General features: G+C 48.6%; 1 long non-coding RNA gene across 2 annotated transcripts in view; it reads left to right on the top strand.

Annotated features, from left to right (window-relative positions):
• The first annotated feature begins 487 nt into the window (after nt 1-487).
• Nucleotides 488-21,717, top strand: part of LOC128331440 (uncharacterized) — a 35,600-nt gene continuing 14,370 nt past the window's right edge. For both annotated transcript variants that reach the window (XR_008310302.1, XR_008310301.1), the window contains exons 1-2: nt 488-1,159; nt 2,388-2,488. This is a non-coding gene — a long non-coding RNA (uncharacterized LOC128331440). The remainder of the gene's footprint in view (nt 1,160-2,387; nt 2,489-21,717) is intronic.

The raw sequence follows: 21,717 nt of genomic DNA on the forward strand, positions 1-21,717 counted from the left end.
AGCCCTTTCTCATGATCGTGTGAGAGGGCTTGAGGGTGGGCCTTTCCTGCAGATGATCTGGGTGTGTGTGTGGGTCTGGGAACACGGATTGTGTGCCCAGACGATCCGTGGCTGCCATGAGCAGCATGGTGGTGCAGGGGTCAGGAAGCATTGTCCTGCCCCCAGAAATCCCACAATGCACCGTGCAAGTGCACAGCGTGTTGTGGGGATCTCCCTAGCGATGGGCGGGTCAACGGGGTTAAGGGAGTTTTTGCTCCCTTAACCTTGTTTAAGAGTCCAGCTTCATAGCCAGGTTTGCTGTCGAGGTGCCACAGGGAGCCGGTCAGCTCCTGGCAGTTCCCAAGCCCGGGCTTAGCTGCCCTAGCCTGTTCTTGGCTACTCGTGAGAACAGCCTCGATCAGATTTTTTTTTTAAGTGCTGCAAAACGTTTGTGACATCACAAGCGCCAGCCAATCAGTGATGCACACAGCCAGCTTCTATAGCAAACCAGCAAAACTACTTTCCCCTGAACCCAGCCCTTCGGAAGGAGCCAAGCTGAATGCTGTGATAAGGGGGTAGCACATTCCTCTTACCCATTCAGGAGCTCATTAGAACTAAACAGATTAGCAAATGGGAAGGTGGGATGGGAGTGGGGAAGAAAGATATGCAAGAATCACACTAATACTCACAGAACCTGAGAACAGGACTGCTACGTATTTCCCTTGACCGGGCTTTTGTGCTATCAACAGCTCCTCAACAGGGAAGAATGGGGCTGTGCTCAGATCTCAAAGTCTGACCTGAAGATTCAGGGTTTTAGTTGCCTTTTCAGGATCTCCAGGGGTAGGTCTAACATCTCAGAGTAAAGGACCACCACCGCAGTGGGGCTGCTTACTTGACTTGGATGCTTTTACTATTAGCAGGCTCCGCCCATAAGTCACAAAGAACAGCCAGATTTTGCCTTCTGACCCAACCGGTGATGCACCCCCCCAAAAAAATGCTCCTACCACATCCAAGTCTGCTTCCTTGCTCCACCTACTGCCCCCGCCCCCCGAGACCTCAGGAGACCTGGCAGCCTTAAGCAGAAAAAACGACATTGGAATCGTTTCCCATGACAGCAGAAGCTGCACTTTTGGATTTCTGCTTGCAGAGCTGTTATTGGAGGCTGGCCAGGAGAGAAAAGGTAGCCGTCCTGTTTGAGAAGGATTTCAAGGGACTGAATGATCAGCAGGAAGCTGTGAACCTACAGGAGCAGGGGGAATGGTATCTAACAGTTCACTGAGGATTGCCTTGGGGCCCTCCACTGTACGTGTGAGCAGCATTAACTGTCATAGCATCCCCCAGTAAAGCCTCAAAGTCAAAGTGGTTGTTTGCGGGGGCAGAGAACTACAGCTGACAACAATTCTCAGGATTTCTTGAAGACAGTTCCACTCTTACAGGATGGATGATGATGATGATGATAAATAAATAAATATTATTATGCTGTTAAACACTTAATAAAGAGGTGTCCCATGGCTAGGGTTGCCAAATCACAATGTTTGGGGTTTCAGTAGGCCCATATCTACTCCCCTGGGGGGGTCTCTCTCCTTGCATGTGTGCTGTATGCCTGCTTTCTCCCTTGTTAAAACCCTCCTGAACTATTTCTAGAAATTCAGGGGGAGATTGGTGGGAGGGAGAAGCACATGGCCACCAACAGGTGGATGGGAGAAAGAACCTCTTTCTCTTTTGACTTGCCTGTTTCTGGGACAGCCAAACCTGTGTGTTGGGGTTGAGCACCTGATAACCTGCATACATGGCTGGAATTTGGCCTAGTAGTTCACAGCTTTTGCAAGCCTGTCTTAAGATGGAGTAGTGAAGTGGTGCTGGGCGATAGAGCCTTTGATAGGGCCAAGCCAATGCCTTTCCCAGCTTTAGGAACATAGGAACATAGGAAGCTGCCATATACTGAGTCAGACCCTTGGTCCATCTAGCTCAGTATTGTCTTCACAGACTGGCAGCGGCTTCTCCAAGGTTGCAGGCAGGAGTCTCTCTCAGCCCTCTCTTGGAGATGCTGCCAGGGAGGGAACTTGGGACCTTCTGCTCTTCCCAGAGCAGCTCCATCCCCTGAGGGGAAGATCTTACAGTGCTCACACTTCTAGTCTCCCTTTCATATGCAACCAGGGCAGACCCTGCTTAGCTAAGGGGACAGTTCATGCTTGCCACCCTTTTGCATGATGAGAAGTTTGGAGTGGCATTTTCACAAATTTGGGTGTGTGTGCAAAAGGGGCTGAAGCTGGCACATTCTGGAGTCTCAGGGGCTGGTGGCCACCACTTCCTACCCCAGGATTCCCTCTCCAGTGAGGTCACGAAACTTTGCCCTCACTCTGCTTTGGCTTCACGATGATGGTCATACCTTTCTTCCCCCTTTCTAGGGAATCCTGAGGGGGGAAATGACAGTCACCATCTGTCAAGACTCTGGGAATCACAACAGCTCTTGCCACCAAGATTCTGAAACATGCCACGAGCATAAAAGGTAACCTGGGGGAGACATGGTCTTGGGAAGCTTTTTACCTTTCTGAAATTCACTGAAAAAGTCCCAACTTTTAATATTTTTTATCCGTTTTAGTATTTTCAAATATCACTGCAAAAATTGCACACACCCCTCAGTGGTGAGAGTGGCAGCAGGTTATGAGCTGGTGGCAGTTCACGTGAGTTTGTGTGTGGGGTGGCCGGTGGGTGAGTGGGTGGAATCTCATTTTTGGAGAAAATGGCTTTCATGAATCTGTCCACAGACATAAGGAACTGAGAGACTCCTCTGCTACAATGCTTTCCTCCAAAGGCACGTATTTGGAACGATTCCTAGAATTCTCGCTGAAATTCATTAAACTGCCACCAACGCCTCCCCCTCCAAATTCAGGTTGAATATGTTGTCACTTGAGTCTTGACAATGTTGGCAGTAATCCCAAACCCTGCCTTGCTTTTGGTGCATCTGCTTGCAGGTCAGACTTCTGTGAATATTATGTAAATCTCATTCTTTTATTTCAGCCTTTTTGTGCAAAATGGTCTCTGAATATTTTCACCTTTTTCTGCCAAATGGTTGGTACTCCCAGAGTACCTTAACTCAGGGTTTCTGAAACTTGGGCTCCCAGATGTTGCTGAACTCCAACTTCCATGTTGGGAGTTATAGTCCAATAACATCTGGTGGACCCAAATTTCAGAGCCCCTGTCTTTACCTGACTGCACCAAACCATCTTCCTCCTTGTGATATATTAACCATTTTGTACAAGAATGATTTAATGCAGCCTTAAAACTACAAAATCCACAACAGGAGCATGAAAGTGAGTGAAGCACTCATGCCCCCAAATTTCTGGAACCTTTACTTAAATCCAGCTCAGAGGCAGTATGCCTCTGAAGACCTGTTGCTGGGGAATGCAGTAGGTGGGAGAGGCCTATTTGCCTACCTGTCCCACTTTGGGGGACTTTGCCTACCTGTCCCAGTTCCCCCAGAGGTTGCATTTGCATGGCCACTATGGGAAACAGGATCCTGGGCTTTTATGGGCCTTCGTTCTGATCCAGCAGGGCTCTGCTTAGGCTCTTAGAGCAAGGAGTTTGTTCCTGTTGAATGGTTGGAAATGACATTTCTCCCAAGTAGAACTGAAAGAGTATGTCAGAATTCCTCCAAAGGAGAAACCATAAATTCAAAGAGAATATCAGGGTTGCTCCCAAGGAGAAAATGTCAGAGAATTCCCCCCCCCCTTCTTTCTCCACATCCCTAGAACTGACGCTACAAATGTTTTCTTTTTTGAGTTCTGCACAGCAGAGGGCAGCAGTGAGTTGTTAGTGGAGTTCTTGATTCTGCATTTGAGCGGAAATGCCGTGAACAGGAGATGAACTCCCCAGCAGAATTCTTATCGACATTCCTGTATTACAATGAACTGGGTGCCACTGGAGTGACAGGGGCAAAGTGTGTGCACGTGCGAATCATATCTCCTGGTAGCAAACTCAGATAGTCAAATACGTATCAGTCTGAAGGTGAAACAGGGTCGTCCAAAACTCAAGTTGTGGTTTCTGCATCCTTGGGGTATTCCTCAGCTTTGCAGAAGAACATAAGAAGAGCCTTGTTGGGTGAGGCCTAAAGCCTATCTAGTCCAGCATCCTGGTTATATATGTTTGTAAAGCAGCTGCTATTAACTGGGCAAAGAGAGAGATCTTAAAGCAGCGATTCTCTTATATTTAGCAGGAGGAGGGCAAATGTACCCATTCAGTCAAACATAACGTCCCCCCAGTGGCTGTTGCTGGTGTTCCTTTTCCAGTTGTGAGCCTCTTTGGGATAAGAAACCACATTCTTAATCTTTTTGCTATGTAAACACTTTGAGAATAATTTTTTTTGTTATTGGAAAGTGGTATATAAATGAATAACCATAATAAATAAAATAAAAAGTCAAAGAATGGCTTCCAATGCAAACAACAACAACAATAACAAAAACAAAAACATCCTAAGGAGGACTAAGCATGCTCGGTGGCTGGAAGCCCCAGAATTTTGTTCATCTGAAAAGATTTAGAGATTCTGTTGGAGAGGAGATAGGAAGGGGGGGGGGGGGGCGAGGACAGGCCTGCTTGAACCCCTAACAAATCTCCAGTACCCCGGAGGAGGGAGTGGCAGGTTGGCACTCCTGTTAGGGGTGGCGGCACTCTGCCACATTTTGTTACAGGTCCCATCCATTTCTTCTAATATTAAACTTGGGTGGTCCTTCTGGGCCTATCAGTTTGGAAGGGAAATAGGACCACCCACAACCAAGGCTGCGCTTCTGCCTACTCGGGGGAATTCCGCAGGTACAGAGAAATATATTAGTTTGCAGGTTTTTTGTTTTTTTAAAAAACCAAACAAGCAAACAAACAACTTGCCAGGAACGTGTGAGCTTCCAGGAGCTATGGAATGTTGACGGCAGTTGTACCATGGAATACTGAGAGTGTCAATTAAAAAAATTAGGAAGGCCATGGGGAGTGGGAGTGGGAATCGGCACGCTCGAACCCCTGACTGCATCTAGCAAGGGCTCTCAATCTTCGGCCCCCAGATGTTGTTGGATGACGACGACGACAACTACTACTAAGAATATTTAGATGCCGCTCTTCAACCAAAGTCCCGAAAGCGGTTTACATAGAAAAATAAATAATACATAAATAAGACAGACCCCTGTCCCCAAAGGGCTCACAATCTAAAAAGAACCATCAGGCAGATACCAGCAACAGCCACGGGAGGGGTGCTGTGTTGGGGCTGGATAGGGCCAGTTGCTCTCCCCCTGCTAAATATCAGAGAATCTCCACTTTAAAAGGTGTCTCTTGGCTCAGTCCGCGGGGGTACTAACACGCCCATCATGGCCTCTGGCCATTGTAGATGGGGCCGGTGGGAGCTGTAGTCACACCACACTGAGGGACCCAAGGCGGAGAACCCTGGCATATAAATATCCTGGAGTGGGGTATTAAGGTCAGATGGATCTGCAGCATGAGGTTAGCAACTCCCACTCCCCAAACTGTTTGAGGAGGCGTCAGAAGGGAGGAAAGGAAAAAAATGATTCTTTTATGCCCCACTTTCCATCAACCTCCTCACTCCCCACAATAAATATCTTGGGTTTGAGTCTGGCAGACTCTGAGCCCATTAGCACTGCATAGCACAGCAGGGGTGGTTTTAGGAGGCTGAGAATTTTTTTTTTTTAAAAAGGTGCCCCCTTTCCTCTTCTTGAAACCTCCCTCCTCCATCAGCCCTGGTCAGTGCTTCTATAGCAGGCTGGTGGGAACTCTGAACCAGAAGCAGACTTGTTTGTGACTCGGGATACACGACAACATTTTTTTGCGGGTTGTTGCCACGTTATCTGTTTGTCTGCCTGTCATCTGTCCATCTATCTATCTATCCAAAATGTTTGATGCTTGTTCTGCTGAGTGTTGAAAGGTGCAGAGGCAGCACTTTGGGGTTTAGTTTCCAATGCATGAGTAAGCACTGGAAAGTTCTGGCGTCTTTGGGATATTTGCTTGATTTCTCCATATATTGGCAGAACACCAGTGGAGGCAAGCAGGCGCTTTCCCAGCTGGAAAGCCAATCTGCGGATGCTGCATCAGGTGCATCAGGTGCTCCTGTGGCCAGCTCCAGGGCCACATCCTGCTTCCAACGAATACCAGTTAAAGCAGCTCTCCTTGAAGGACATTGCCATGTGAGCCCTTTCCTTTTCCGCTGACCACCCTTGGAGCCCTTCTCTGTAGGGTGAGGAGCGTGCGTGTAAATGGGATGTCTGCTTGGCTCCGCTGGACAATGAAGCCCCCTGGAAACAGAACGGGAAGTATGCAAAAGGCAAAGATGTCCTGTGCGACTCGGAAAAGGTCAGGAGGCCCTTGTCTGTCCCTGCAACCGACTTCCATGCCTGGAGTTTTGAAATCCTTTTTCTCTCTCCTCCTCCTGTCGAGGGGAAACGGAACAAAAATGTAATCCCTTTTTTAAATGTTGTTCTGGGGAAGAGGACAATACGAATGTGGGTTTGTAACCAGGCTGGAGAATGGAGCATTCTTGAGCATCCTCTGTCTCCATCGACTTGCCTTTGACCTATCGTGATGAATGGGGTAGGTGGGGAGAGGAAGGCCTATTAATATATGTCCCATCATGATCCAATTGCTACTGACCCCCATGTGGCCGACGGTCTGCCGTGCGGTTCTGGTCATGTGATTCCCAAACCCTCTCAGCTTGTGGGAGCCCAGCTTTGTTTGAGCAGAGCCTGGGTGGTCCTTCCTGGCACCAGAAACTGAAAAGGTTCATCGGAATCGTTGCATCGCTTTATAGCCATAACTGCGGGGAGTTATTCTCTCCAGAATTAAGTCCGTGACCATTGGAAAAGCCGTAAGGTGGGGTTTCTAAATTCCAATTATCTTGGTCTCTTGAACAAAAAAACAGATTATGTCTCGCCGGACAAAGGAATTTTTTCCTCCCATGTAACTTTTTGTCTTGTGGAACTTTCCTGATGTGTAATGCCCGTATAACTACCCCTGTAGTGAGGCCATCTTATGTTTTCAGTCACATTCCCATTTACAAGGAAGGGACGGATCCATTCAAGGCAAAAAAGCCCCAAATGCACATTCAGCTCCGAGTGAATGCAGCGTCTCGAAGATATGATCTGAACACAATCCTTGGTGACCACATTAATGAAGCTGAATGGAGGAGAGCTTGTCTTTCTATTCTCCCCTCAAAAGGCAGGATGTCCTATTCTTCTCTCTGCCCTCAGATGCTCCAGAGGCCTTTCCTTGTCACCCTCCTCAGGACCAACGCTGCTGCTCCCCAGCTGCTTGCTTCAGTTAAGAAGCTAGTCACCCTGGCAAGAAAACCGACCCCATCAGGCCTGGGGTTGTATATTGTTTAGCACCCCTGGTTTCCACCACAAAGACCTTCCCTATGCAGTGATGAATCATGTTTTAATGTTTCTGCTGCAGGGATGGCCAACCTGAGACTCTCTGGCTGTGGTTGGACTACAACTCCCATCACCCCCAGCCCCAATATACTGGAATTAGTGCAGCTCGCTATACCGGGCACTGGTCAGAACTCTAACAGCATTATTTGTCCAAACTGGTTTGGGTTTTTTTTGGATGGTCTTACTATACAGATTGTGACCCACAAGTTGAGGCCCACAAAGCTGGATGCAGCTGACCAGCCACGGGCAGAAGCCCCAAAGGGGCTCAATAGGCCTAAGGCTAGTTCACACAGCCGCTAATTGGGTAGGATGAGCATCCTACCCCAGTTCCCATTTTGCAATTGGTTGCAAGCAAAAAGCAAGGTGAAAGGTGAGGGAAGTGATCAGGTGCAAGGGCTTTCCCTCCTACCCCCTTTAATTGCTGGGTGCAGCTGCTGGGTAGGATGGAGCCCTCCAACCTAGCAGGAGCCCCACAGATTATCACTCCCCCACCTCCTATCTTGCTTTTTACTTGCACATAATTGCAAAAGAGAAGCATGCAGAGCTCCTGCTGACTGGAGCAACTAACTGCTAACTCCCCTGCTAACTGGGCAAAGAGGCAACTTTTTAAAGTGGTGATCCTCTCTATTTAACAGAGGGAGAGCAACTGACCCTCTCCAACCCCAGCACAGCATCCCTCCAGTGGCTGTTGCTGGTATCTATCGTATGTTTCTTTTTTTAGATTGTGAGCCCTCTGGGGACAGGGAGCCGTATGTATGTATGTATGTATGTATGTATGTATGTATATGTAAACCACTTTGGGAACTTCTGTTGAAAAGTGGGATAAAAACAGTCGTCATTCTGAACTTGGGTACGATGCTTGTCCTACCCAATTAACGATTGTGCAGACTAGCTTCTAGTTTTTAGCTGACAATGTCTGGCCTGCATTCAGCTGTATAAGCCTGAAACAGTCCAGATTTATTTTAGGAAGAAAGAGATAAGGGTTTTTAAAAGAATGGAATCATTCGCACTGTCATTCCAAAAGCCCCAGAAATTCCCAGGATCTACTGTCAAATGCCAGGGAATAACTCTGGAATCCAGTTCTGGCATCATCTCTCTCGTGATCTTCAAGATCTCCTCTTCACATCGGTCGGAAGAGCCTGCAGGCCTACGCATGTCTGGGTCTGCCTCCAAATGTCTGAAAGGGGCTATAGACAGGCACGTTCCCGGAACACTAGGTACCAGAGTCCATTCAAATCTGGGATTTGGGAGTAGAGGTGCCCTGTCCAGAAACATGGTTTCTAGACAGCCTGGAAAGCTCCAGCACCTCTTTCTTTTCAGAAACGAATCAGCGAAGAATGCAGTCTAGTCCAGCAAACCACATTAGGAAGGAACATAGGAAGCTGCCACATACTGAGTCAGACCCTTGGTCTATCTAGCTCAGTGTAGTCTTCCCAGACTGGCAGCAGCTTCTCCAAGGTTGCAGGCAGGAATCTCTCTCAGCCCTATCTTGGAGATGCTGCCAGGGAGGGAACGTGGAACTTTCTGCTCTTCCCAGAGTGGCTCCACCTCGAAGTGGAATATCCTACCGTGCTCACACATCAAGTCTCCCATTCATATGCAACCAGGGCAGACCCTGCTTAGCTAAGGGGACAAGTCATGCTGGCTACCACAAGACCAGCTCTCCTCTCCACATTTACTGAATTACAGGTACCTGAAAGAAAAGAACCTGTCAAAAAGCAAAGGGTGTGTGTGTGGGGGGGAGAGCTAATTTGTGCAGGTCTGAGTAGCACCACTGACAACAAGGGAATCATTAATGCCACGGAGAGAAAAAGACGTTCCTCCTGCCATCCACAGCTTTTGGCTGATCAAAAGTCTTTTGAAGCCCAAAATCACAATGGAATTTTACCAGGAAAAAGAAAGGTTGCTTCTCCTTCTGTCTCGAAATATCAATCAAAATACCATGTTGATAGAACACACAAATGCAGTGGAAAGATAATAACTAAATAAATGGTATATTCAGTCCATATATTCATATATTCATATATTGCTGTCAAACATATAGTGCACGAAGGAGGAGCCAAGCTCCTATATGGACCCAAAGAGTATAGTTTCTAATGTTTCTTTGATATGTCCTTAAAGTCTTTGATAATAAACCTCATGGGTCACTTGAAGAAATGAAGAGTTGTGGGTGCACACATTCCAAATCCAGGAAGCAGAGCAGCTGACTAGGATGGATGAATTCCAAGTTCAAAGCCTTGAACAGCTGGCTGAGGTGGATATATTCAAATTTCCAGAGTTCCAGAATAGTCCTTGAAAACTGCCTAGGTACCAGTTTTTTTCGCCAAAGCTTCCTCACGAAGGACTGAAGGTAATGCTTCAAAACTTTCCTCAAGGTTGAAACCTTATTATATGAATATATGGACTGAATATACCATTTATTTAGTTATTATCTTTCCACTGCATTTGTGTGTTCTATCAACACGGTTTTTTGATTGATATTTCTTGATTTCACGTGTTCTCCCTTTTAGTATTGTAAATTTCTCTCCTTCTGTCTCAGCAAATCTGGCTCACACGTGCAGGTTCGCTTCACGACAGCAGCAGCGTCAAGCAAATCGCTGCATGTGTGAATGGGACTCTATAGAGAGGGCACCCCAGAAAGCACTTCATCTCATCTTATGTGTAATGCTTTTCAGTTTGAATATGTTTCCGCCCATCATTTTGTTTACTGATTGCATGTCTATCCCCTCCTGCCTGCCCTCCAAAGAGATCACAACAGCATTCATGTTTTAATTTCTCTGGGGGATCAGCATCCCACATGATAAGAGGATCACAGGCAGGTGCGGAGCCAGCCGAACGGGGGCCTGGGTCTCGCCCCGCCCGGCAGCCCCTCTTGTGAAGTCCTGTGCATGTGATGTCATATCTTTGTTATGAACCCCACCGCCCATTGAGATCATCAGGAGAGGTCCGTCTGCATTTGCCACCGGCTCGTCTGGTGGCCACTCAGGGATGGGCCTTCTCCGTTGCTGCCCCGAGGCTTTGGAATGCGCTCCCTAGTGAAATAAGAGCCTCCCCAACTCTGTCAGCTTTTAAAAAGTCTCTAGAGATGCATTTCTTCACCCAGACTTTTAACTGATATTGTTTTGATTGTTTTAATGTTGTTTTTAGAATATTGTTTTAAAATTTTAAATTGTGTTTTAAATTTCTTGCTTTTAAATTTTTTCTTTTTGTTTTCAATTAATGTTTTACTTTTAATCTTGTAAACCGCCCAGAGACGTAAGTTTTGGGTGGTGTAAAATATGATAAAATAAGTAAGTAAGTAAGTAAATATATGCACGGAGTGTGGCTCAGGCTCTGGAAGAGCCCCAAGAGAACTCCCCCCAACCATGCACGGGCACCAGAGAGCCCCGAGCGAGCTCTCCCCTGTCCTTTTCAGGCAGCGTTTGCTGCCTGACAGCCTTTCTTTTCCTTTCTCTCCCTCCAGCAAGGATAAAGGTAAGGTGGGCCATCCAGTAAGCACTGCCTGAAATGACAGGGGGAAACTCGCTCAGGCTCTCTGGAGCTGGAGGCCATGCCCACTTTGCTCATGGCATCATGCACAAAGGGGGCATGGCCTCGAGCTCCAGAGAGCCCAAGCAAGCCCTCCCCTGTCATTTCAGGCAGCGCTTGTTGCTTGAAAGCATCTATTTCCCTTTCTCTCCTTCACTGGACACAGGGGAGAGCTTGCTCGGGACTCTTAAGGAGCCTGAGCCACACCTCCCTGCGGACGTTGGCGGCCCTTTCCTTTGGTGGCCCGGGTTCTTTGAGCCCATCCACACAATGGTGGCTCTGCCCCTGATCACAGGGCCCGCAAATTTAGGAGGAAGCATGCAATCAGCCACGCAGGGGCCAGAGATAAGTGGCATGGTCTAAGACAGCCAGAGAGTCAACTGCAGAGGGAGTAGCAGAAAGCAAAGTGGCAAGCGGCAGGCTGGTAGGTAGGGTTGCCAGCTAGGGACTTTTATAGAGGATATGTGACTATTTGGGGAACTAAATGATGGGTTGTTGGGGTTTTGGGGTTTTTTGGTTTTTGCGTTAGGAGGAATAGAGACTGTTTTGGGGACCAAACAACTTTTGGGGTGTCCAGAGTTCTGGGGAGCAGCTGGAACATTTTGTTTCCCCAGAACACTCTGCTCTCCTGAGCAGCTTCTCTGCATCTCTCGCCTTCTCCTCCCCCTTCCTACTGACCCTCCATCCAATGGGGAAGCCAGAGGGGAGGTTCTGCTTCTGTGGCACCTTGCAGAGCCCCGGGATGCAGGAGCACGGATATGTGGGCCCGGCCGGTTCAACTTGCTTCCTTCAGGTGGTGGCGGCAGTGAGAAGTCAGCAGTTAGCTAACAAACTTTCCTTAGTCAGCAGCTCCCCCTGCTAACTGCGTAAAAAGGCACCTTTTAAAGTGGCGAATCTCTTCTATTTAGCACAGGGAGAGCAACTGGCCCTATCCAGCCCCAGCACAGCATCCCTTCAGTGGCTGATGCTGATCTTACCTTGTGTTTCATTATAGATTGTGAGCCCTTTGGGGTCAGGGGAGCATCGTATTGTTTATTTCTCTTTGAAAACCACTCTGAAACCTTCTGTTGAAAAGCAGTGTCGAAATGCTTGCCGTTGCAGAGAACAGCAAGCGAGTGGGAGACCGTGCAGGGACCACTGTGCCAGCGTGCAAAGAGGCTGGCTTGGCAGCTGGCTGGCTGCATTGCCTGGAGCCACGAGGTCAGGTTGCTGACCTGTCTGGGGAGAGCAGCAGGCTGGGTGACCTGTGGGGAGGAGGACCGTGTGGGTGGTAAACCTCGCCAGGAGAGGAATTTACAGTCAAGAAGCCGGCGCGGGGGGGGGGGGGCGGGGGCCTTGAGAACTCTGCACCTCGGCAGCAGAGACTCAGCAGATATAGAACTCACCTGGTCATTAGCATCTCAATGGTGATCTGTATTCTCAGATTATTTCATCAAAATATGCATATTTGATACCACTAAGGATATTCCAATTTAATGCAAAGTGTAGCCTATTTGGACACCCTTTTGGCGAAAGACATCCTTTCTTGCCACTTTTTTGGTGACGGATGTCGACTTTTCCCGCCATCTGGACCTGCCAACCCTACTGGGAGGTTCTGCTGGAGATGCAGCTCCAAGAGCCTTGACTCTTGGCACCTCTGAGCCTATTGACCATGCGGGGCATTGGGAACAGAGGTATCCAGGCCTTTACATGATTGTTTTTATTGCGGCTTCTATGTGTTTTACTCGTGTATAGTTTTTATGTTTGTATTTTATAGATTTTAAGTTAGATTTGTTTTATATTTTCAGCTTAATTTTTAATTGTCATTTTAACTGTATGTTTTTTAACTTTTGTAAAGCACCTTGGGATTGTTTTTAATGAAAGGCGGTATATAAATTTAACAATGAATGAATGAATGAATGAATGAATGAATGAATGAAATAGTGAGGAAGGGTCGTCCTCTTTGTTTCCCCTCTTGTCGTCTCTATCTCTGCTCTGGCTTCCACTGATTGGTAGATGGATACTCTCAGATCTCCCCCTCCTCTTCCTAGCTACTTGCTGCATTTAAAACTTTACAAGTATTTGGACCTTAAATGTCCGTCTCAAGAGACTCTTAATGGGCCTGGTTCTTCTCACACATTAGGGATGTGCGAACCGGCTTGACCTTGAGCTGGGTCGACATCAAACTGTCCTGGTTCGAGGGCTTGACATCACACTGGCCTCGAGCTGGACCTTGAGATGAGGTCGAGCTGAACCCCCTCCCCACTGGCTTGCTCAGCGGTTCCAAATAAAAGGATGCAGGTGTCCATTGCGCATACGTGGCAGCCACCAAAATGGCTGCCGCCACTACATAGAGGCACAGAACGGGCCAAAAATTGCCCACACTGGGCCATTTCGAGACCAGGGGGAGGTGGCAGAGGGATGGGGAACTGCCAGAGATGCTGCAGCAGCACATCCCAGAGGCGGTGAGTCCTTCAAAAATTATTTAGTTAGTCAGTTAGTTTAAACTGCACCTCCCACTTCCTCCCACTCCTCTTCCAAGTCCTTGAATGAAGGCATGACATCACCTTGCCTTACTTCCCACCTTGCATAATCTCCCACCTCCCACCTCACCTCGACTCACCATGCATCCAGGCTCCTGCCTTGCCTCCTGCCTTGTGCCTTGCCTCCAGCCTTGCTTCCAGTCTCCTTCCATGCCTTGCCTCAAGGCTCCCACCTTGCCTTGCCTCACCTTCAGCCTCCCTCCTTGTCTCCTGCCTCACCTCAAACTTTCGCCCCTGCCTCACCTTGCCTCTAGCCTCGCCTCACTTCCAGCCTCACCTTGCCTCCAGCCTCCCACCTCACCTAGAGTTCTGCCTCACCTCTAGTTCTGCCTCCAAGATAGCCTAGACTTGCTTCACCTCAACTTCAGCCTCCCACCTTGCCTTGAGCCTAGCTTTGCCTCGAGCCTCCCAACTCACCTGGCCTCACTTCAACTCCGTCCTCCCACCCCACCCCACCTCCAGCCTAGCCAGAGGCTAGGTGAGGATGGAGGCGATGCGAAGAGAGGCAAGGCGGGAGGTTTTCAAGCTTGGGCCCTTCTGAGAGGGATGATAGGGTGATGGGTGTTGGCGTCCAGCCACAGCTGGCTGGGGACCCACAGGGAAACAATCGAATTTTAGATTTGTAAGGTACCAATCTGTTTGTATAAATCTGAGCATGACCATACCACGGTTTTTAGAGCAGTGAGAAAAGAACCCATGTCCAATACTCCTTCTCCACCACTAAACTAACCAGGCAGCCTTGTGCCAATCCCATGCTCAGATTAATTTTTTAAAAAACCAAATTTATTAATAAAAAAAATTATTCCTACTTCCATACTTTTAAACTGTCTTTTTTTAGAGTAGGCATGACTCTGCCAGAGTTGCTGAGAGACACTAATTCCTGGTGTTAAGGTGATAATTGCTGGGAATTGATTTGCAAAAAGGTGCAGAGTAACTTTTCATTTGCAATTGAAGCCACAGTGTGCGAATTCTTTGGAGTATATTCTGAGAATAATTGGAAGTTCAGCAGGATATTCTTGGAATTTTCCCTCCTCTCATATTCGCCATGAGAATCATTCGAGAATACATTGTGGCATATTTGTCCCCAATCTATATTTCACCCATTTTCTGCCTTTTAATCTATTGTAGTCCAACATCATCTGGGGAACCAAACTTGAGAAATTCTGTCTTAGCAGACTGTGCCCAGCGTTAATGGACAAGTGTGGAGTGTGTTCTGCCTCAGGCCCTGAAATCTCTTGACCCAGCCCTGCCCTCCCCCCTACAGGCTGGTATTTGAATGCAACAATCCAGGTTCATGGAAAGTCGAGGCAGTCAGTCAGTAGGGACCACACAGAACTCAGCTCACCTCCCCAGACACCCGACAGTTCATTGCGGGCGGAGCTCTGTGGTTTTTGCCTGATGCCGCTTGGAGAAGGTTCCTGGAAGGCAATTTTTGCCTCCACATGCAGCTCTGGATCATAGGCTGCTCCTGGACAAAAAAAGAAAAAAGGTGTTGGAATGGGAGGATTAATTCTAAATAACTGTAATATGCTGGCAAATGCTGACAAGGCCAATGTCTTTTCACTCATTGCTGTGTCACTGGGGTTGAGCCATACTCTCAGATTGTTTGCACTGACCAGGGGCAGCCCTGTTGGAGCTAGGACCCTGGCAGCATCGGCTCTCAGCTGCAATGTCTCATAGTGACCACTGGGGGGGGGAGTGAGTGGAGTTAGGGTCATGGATAAAAGTGCTGGACTCCTCCCCTCCTTGTTCTCCCAGTGTTAGTCTCTATTTTGTCTCTTCAGAGATGGCTGTTTGTTTTGGTCTCTCTCTTCAGCCATGAGCTACAGCTGAAACTAAACTGCAGGCTTTCTCACATTTATTTGTAACCTTCTCTTTAAATAAATCCGTGTAGTTCTTCGGTACAAAAGAACGGTCTTGAGACCTCTTGCTTTGCTGCTTTCTCACCAAACTGGTTTTGTTTTGCTGTTTGGGGACTGAACTGCCATCCTTCCCCCCCAGTTTCTAGCAGTTAAGTTCTCGCCAGCGGGAGAAGCAGGTGCACAGTGACTCAAACAGCGCACATCCGTGTCAGTGCACACACATGGACACTAAGGCCCGGTGTAGGATGAAAGAGGAGGCTGCTGGCAACCTTCCCTCTACTCTGCCCCTTGCACCACTTTCAAAGCGTACTGGGGTTGGTTTTGAAAGGGGGCTGCCCCTCACCAGAGTTGTGGGGCAAGGCAGCATCAGTGCCAGCATACCTGCATGTAGAGCTCTTGGCAATGTGTGATGGTGGTGGTCAGAGTCCTCAGGCTGTGCTCCTGGGTGTGAAAGCTTGTTGCTGCAAGTATCATAAGAACACAAGAACAGCCCTGCTGGATCAAGCCCAAGGGCTATCTAGTCCAGCATCCTGTTTCACATAGCGGCCCACCAGATGCCTCTGGGGAGCCCATGGGCAAGAAGTGAGGGCCGGCCCTCTCTCCTGCTGTTACTTTCCTGAAACCGGTATTGATAGGCATCCTGCCTCTGAGGCTGGAGGTGGCCCACAGCCACCAGACTAGTAGCCATTGCTAGATCTGTCTACTATGAATTTACCCAAGCTAGTGGCCACCACATTCAAAGGCAGAGAATTCCATACATTAAGCCTGCGCTGCATGAAAAAGTACTTCCGTGTGTCCTTCCTACATCCACGAGCATCCCTAGCAATAACTCGGTGAAGAATACACCGTGCAGGTTTCTTGCTACTTGGAATCTTTTCCAGCCATGGGAGGTTCTCATGCTCTTAGTGAGGTGGTTTGTGGTGGGCTCATCCTCTTTATTTTGGGGCTTCCATCCTTCGGGATATTTGAGAGAGCCACAGTGTGTAGCTGGAGGCAGACGCCAGTGAGTAACGTGGGATCAGGAGACGTCTCCCACTCTCATTGCTTTAACCACAGGAACAAGCAAGCTGTTTAGCCCCGGACTTGTGTGTAGTAAGCCTATGAGGAAAAGAGAAGGTGATGGTGGTGAAAGGGTGTGTGTGTGTGTGTGTGTGTGTGTGTGTGTGTGTAAACAACGCCAAACCAAAGCTAAACAAACCCACCATTAAATTACTTCCCAAATTGCTCTCATTTCACTGGGCTTGTCGCGGTTGGTATTTTAGATGTTTTTGTCTGGTTAAAGACACAGTTAATCTCCATTGTTCCCCTGCGCCTCTTGTGGAGTAGGCAGGCCCTCCCAGCAGTGCCTGAGAAACTGCTTCTCATCAGGGCTGGGTGGGAACAAAAAGGAAGGATGCACGTCTTTGGTGGTTTTGATAGGTCCAGGGGCTTTGTGTCAGGTGCCGGAGCGCTGGAGAGGTACAGACAGGAACTACCTGGAGTGGAGGAAGTGGACATTAATCTGAGGAAGATCCTGGGGGTGGGGTGGGGCTGCCACAGCAACAGTTTGCCCAGACTGAGGGAATGCAGCAGAGCTTGGAACTATAAAGCAGGCACTTGATTGGCTCAGTTGGGCTCACCCACTTAGGAACATAGGGAGCTTCCATATACTGACTCAGACCCTTGGTCCATCTAGCTCAGTATTGTCTACATACACAGACTGGCAGCGGCTTCTCCAAGGTTGCAGGCAGGAATCTCTCTCAGTCCTGTCTTGGAGATGCTGGGGAGGGAACTTGGAACCTAGATGCTCTTCCCAGAGTGGTTCCATCCTCTAAGGGGAATCTCTTCCAGTGCTCACACATGTAGTCTCCCATTCATATGCAACCAGGGTGGACCCTGCTTAGCTAAGGGGACAAGTCATGCTTGCTGCCACAAGACCAGCTCTCCTCAGTATCTAGTTCAGTATCATCTACTCAGACTGGCTATAGGCCACCTCAGAGGCAGGATGCCTTTGAGTGCCAGTTGCAGGGGAGTAGCAGCAGGAGGGGGGGGCATGCCCTCAGCTCCTGCCTGTAGGCTTCCAGTGGCATCTGGTGGGCCACTGTGGGAAACAGGATGCTGGACTAGATGGGCCTCCTTGGGCCTCTTCCAGCAGGGCTGTTCTTATGTTCTTATGTTCTCCAAGGTTTCAGGCATGGGTCTTTCTCAGCCCTATCTTGGAGATGCTGCCAGGTTGGGAACTTGGGACCTTCTGCTCTTCCCAGAGCAGCCCCATCCCCTAGGGGGAATATCTCCCAGTGCTCACACATCTAGTTTCCCATTCAAATACAAACCAGGGTGGACCCTGCTTGGCAAAGGGGACAATTCATGCTTGCGACATACCAAGTCCGATCATTGGCCCATCCAGCTCAGTATCGCCTACACTGACTAGCTCTCCAAGAGTTCCGGCAGACGTCCCGCCCAGCCCTGCCTGGAGATGCTTCCAGAGTTCGAACCTGGGACCTTCTGCATGCCCAGCGGATGCTTTGCCACCAAGCGACCGCCCTGTCCCCTTTCAGTTCTGCTGAATCAGTGGCCTTGGGGATCCCAGCACACTCTCAGCATTTCACAGACTGAAACCGGGGAGTGCTGGTAGCATCTCATCTCACATCGTGGGTCACTATCCAACTCTCCCCTCACCCATCATGCCCAGCTCCAGCTGCTGACTGCCTGCATCACACTAAAAACCAAGCAGGTCCTTCTTCTTTGTGTTGAGAATATGCTAGAAAAACAATGCAAATTGGCACAATGTGCCATTGTGCATGATGTGGTTAGCATGTAATGGCTAGCATGCGCATTCTACGTGTGTGTGTGCATTACAGGCCAGCCCCATTCCAAACTGACCTTTTCAAGCTTTGGAAGTGGCACAGGGGGCAGGAAGGAGGGGCGGGGGACAGCAGCCTCCTCTCCTCTTCCGGTAGGCTTTGCCCCGAGTGAGAGGGCAGGCTCCCCTTTCAAAGCTCGCAAGGGTCCGATTGGTCCTCAAAAGCTGCTCTGAAGGCTGCAGTGGGGGGCATCTCGCTGCCCTGCTGTTGTCCCGTAATGGGCCACCTGAGGCACCTGCCTTACCTCGCCTCATGAAATAGGGAGGTGCAGCGTGCACGAAACGGATTCTGTGTTTTGTTTCGAGCTCCAAACAAAATGCAAAACGCTCAAAATGTTTCATCAAAACAGAGGCTGAGCCAGCTGTTTCGATGAAACAAACTCGAAACGTTTCGAGTGCTGCAAGCGTTTGGCCATAGGGAACAATGGGGAAGCTCGAAACACCACATTGTGCCCCATAGGTAGCTCCTAGGGACACCCAAGTGGGTTGGGTGGTAGGGCATGATGGGTTTGAATTTAAACACATTTTTAACTCCCCCCACCATAGGATCCTTTTAAACGCATTTTAAACCTTTCCCCAAAACCTCTATAGGACCCTGTGAGGTTTTTGGAGAAAAACTAAAAATTTGTTAAAAATCACCAACTTGCCCATTTATTTTGTGGGTTGGGTGGTAGGTAGCACCCAATTGTTCCTTATGGCCAGAACAAGCTGCACGCACAGTTTTGCATTGCAATTTGCAATGCATTTTGTAACCCTGCCTCGAAAAACACTGCAGATTAGAAGCACACAGTAAAAGGGAATCTTTCCCTCCCAACAGAGAACAATGCACATTTTCCCAAACACAGTCCAAGAATGGCCAAAAAAGAATCACTGACCCAGAATCCACTGCCAGCCACAGTGCCTACACTGCAGTAACATCATTGGCACAAGTTGCTCTCCTTATGACTTCCTATATATGCATTTATGTTACATTTATATATGACCCTAAACAAAATCTCAGGGCAGTTCACAATGTAAACAAACAGCAAACAGCATTGCAACAGCTGCCACAGCAGCACCCTTAGCAGCAACAAGCATAGCCCTAAGCTCAACTAGAGCAACTTCAGTCACATTTTTACTCTCAGCACACCTTGCAATGCAGATTACAGAGCAGACCACCAGAGCAGTGAGTGAAACACAAGTTAGCTAATCACAGTAATCACCAAGAAATATTACACACACACACACACACACACACACACACACACACACACACACAGAGCTGCCACTGCCCATTTCTTGCCACAACACTGGCTGCATTCACACATAACGCAGAACTGCAGGTCCAATCAACCCATGGTTCCACTCCCCACCCCCACCCCGCTCTCCTGCCCGAATTCAGATGTAACAGACAACAGGGAGCCTGCAGTCAGCGAGACTGCAGAGAGGAGGGGGAACTGGCTGTGCTGGCTTCCTTCTTGCATGAAGGACAGACTGCACAGCCAACCACGGCTGGAGAAAGAAAGGAGCTTCCTCCCTCAACTCTGGTCACAGGGAATGCAGCCTGCGGTTATGGATTCGGATGTAATGCAGGTTGTGTTTAACCTCGGGTTGGGGCAATGAAACTCACTACAGCCCGAGGGCTCAGAGAGGAATTCCAAAACAAAAACTTCGGGTCTGTCGTCTTGCGGAACTGGAGTTTCCTGCAATCAGACATGCAGGTTTGGCAACCTCTGGCCCCTTAAAGTCTGGTTCCACATTATGTGCAAATGTGGCCAACATCTCACAAACTAAACAAGCCACAACTCCAGGCAGGCAGGCAGGCAGGCAGGCACCCAAGTTTTGCCTCTGTCAGTCTGAGATCTAGAAAAAACCAGATAGTTATCGCAGCAATAGCACAGCATATTATACTCAGTGCTGAGAAAAGAAAACCACAAAATCAAACCTGCCGTGATTCCTTCCTCATCCTCTTCAAGGGCACACTAAAGGCTCTCTCTGCCACCCAGTCCCTTTTAATACATTTTGGAATTCCCGCCCCCCCTTCCTCCTCCTTACCCCCAGCCAACGGGGGTGCAGTTGCCCATGACAACACTTGATTTGTATGATAACAAGCCAATCAAGAAGCAAGGAGATCTCAAGCCAATCTGAATTGAGTGCCAGAAAACCAATCAACAAGAGAAAAAACAGTCCTCCAATAATGCGCTCGAAACACTCAAAACATTTTGACTCGAAACAATGTCGTTCCATTTTGAACTCGCAACCCGACCTTTATTTTAAGGGCATTTTGTTTTGAGCAGAGGCAGAGCCACCATTGAGCGAATGGGTTCAAAGAACCCAGGCCACCACCCCTCAGGGGCCGCACCTCAAACCCCTGACATGCCCCCTGTGTCTGACGTCAGATGCAGGGGGCGTGGGTCCCTGCTCCCTGCATCAGACACTGACGCTTAAGATGCATTGATTCACCCAAGGTTTTTCAACTAGAATTGTGGTTTTAAACTGTTTTAATGTTTTCATTTCCGTTTTATGTTTGTTGTAAACTGCCCAGAGACCTGAGTATGGGGCAGTGTTCAAATATACTAAATAAATACATTCTAGCAAATCAACACTCACATGGATTTAACAAGGCATCACCAACCTCACAGGGTTTCAGCCTTTGTTATTTCGATTGTGCTGCTGTGGCAAGCCAGGGGTTAATGAGCAGACCTTGGCTGGGTCTTTTCCTCCCTTGGGGACCTCAGGTGTCGAGGGGAGGGCATTGCAGCACCCTGGGTGCCTTCCACTCTCCTGCTTTTCATGAGGAGAGGCAAGGAGGTATTCAGGCACTAAAGAGTTGCCCACAAACCACTGCAAAGCGTACTCCCCTGCCCTGCCTCACAGCTTCTGTGTTTCACTTGGCATTCTTCCCATGTCGTCTTTGCTGTCCTCAAAGCCACCATAAGAACATAAGAAGAGCCCTGCTGGATCAGGCCCAAGGAAGCCCATCTAGTCCAGCATCCTGTTTCACACAGTGGCCCACCAGATGCCACTGGAAGCCTACATGCAGGAGTTGAGGGCATGCCCTGCAACTGGTACTCAGAGGCATCCTGCCTTTGAGGCTGGAGGTGGCCCACAGCCCTCCGACTAGTAGCCATTGATAGACCTCTCCTCCATGGCGCCTTCATCCAGACCCCTCTTAAAGCCATCCAGGTTGTTGGCTGTCACCACATCTTGTGGCAGAGAATTCCACAAGTTGATTATGTGTTGTGTGAAAAAGTACTTCCGTTTGCTGGTCCTAGATTTCCCATCAATCAATTTCATGGGATGACCCCTGGTTCTAGTGTTATGGGAAACGGAGAAGAATTTCTCTCTCTCCACTTTCTCCACACCATGCATGGTTTTATAGAGCTCTATCATGTGTCCCCGCAGTCGTCTTTTTTCTAAACTAAATAGCCCCAGGTGTTGTAGCCTTGCCTCATAAGAAAGGTGCTCTAGGCCCCTGATAATCTTGGTTGCCCTCTTCTGTACCTTCTCCAGTTCAACAATGTCCTTTTTAAGATGTGGTGACCAGAATTGTACGCAGGCTAGAAACATCTATCCATTTG

The sequence above is a fragment of the Hemicordylus capensis genome, chromosome 6 (genome assembly GCF_027244095.1).
Source record: "Hemicordylus capensis ecotype Gifberg chromosome 6, rHemCap1.1.pri, whole genome shotgun sequence".
NCBI lineage: Eukaryota > Metazoa > Chordata > Lepidosauria > Squamata > Cordylidae > Hemicordylus > Hemicordylus capensis.